The following is a 774-nucleotide window of genomic DNA, read 5'->3' on the forward strand; positions in this document are numbered from 1 at the left end:
GCGAATAAAGCTGGATTAATTACTCTTAAAATAGCTTCTTGAGACACGAATTATACACAATTTAAAAATTTACCTTTGTTAACTATAAAATCTCAAATAAAAGAAAAAAAAATCAAACTTTAAAGAAGCGCAAATTCAAAGATTAAATTTGAGGTACCATTTTCAAAATATCCTATAATTGAGGGGTTCCTCATATATATTTTACCTAATTAGTAACTAATCCGACTCTAAAAACAGTTTCAATGTAGAGATTTTACCGGCGAACCATCCATTCCTAATTCCCCAAAATAATAATAATAAATAATAAATAATAAATAATAAATCATAAATCATAAAAATAAATAAATAAATAAATAACGAAACAAATCTCTGAGACAAATATACCCCATTCTCTCTCTCTCTCTCTCTCTCTCTCTCTCTCTCACTCTCTTCGTTCCCTTCTCCGATCCATTTCAAAACCTCGATTTGATCGGAGTACGAGGGATTAATTAATGCGATAAGGTGACAAACCCTAAACATTCGCATTGTAATCGTCTCCCTTTGTCGATATATCTGTCTTTTTTTCGTTTTTTCTGGGGGATTAATTTGATATGTTTTGGTTCTTCGAGTGCGTAATGATGGAAAAGTTCACTTGATTTTAGGGCACAATGGGTCCACGACAAACCCTAATCGATTCCATTGTTTAGGATCGAATGTAGGTTGATTTGCACTATATGATCTCTGCTTCTTTCTTCTTCTTCTTCTTTTTTTTTTTTTTTTTTTTTTTTTTTTTGT

General features: G+C 30.9%; 1 protein-coding gene across 1 annotated transcript in view; it reads left to right on the top strand.

The window, feature by feature from the left end:
* Positions 368-774, top strand: part of LOC109706829 (protein trichome birefringence-like 14) — a 5,144-nt gene continuing 4,737 nt past the window's right edge. The window contains exon 1 of the mRNA XM_020227837.1: positions 368-501. The gene's annotated coding sequence lies outside the window, so the exon portion shown is untranslated. The remainder of the gene's footprint in view (positions 502-774) is intronic.

Source organism: Ananas comosus, linkage group 2 (assembly GCF_001540865.1).
Source record: "Ananas comosus cultivar F153 linkage group 2, ASM154086v1, whole genome shotgun sequence".
Lineage (NCBI taxonomy): Eukaryota > Viridiplantae > Streptophyta > Magnoliopsida > Poales > Bromeliaceae > Ananas > Ananas comosus.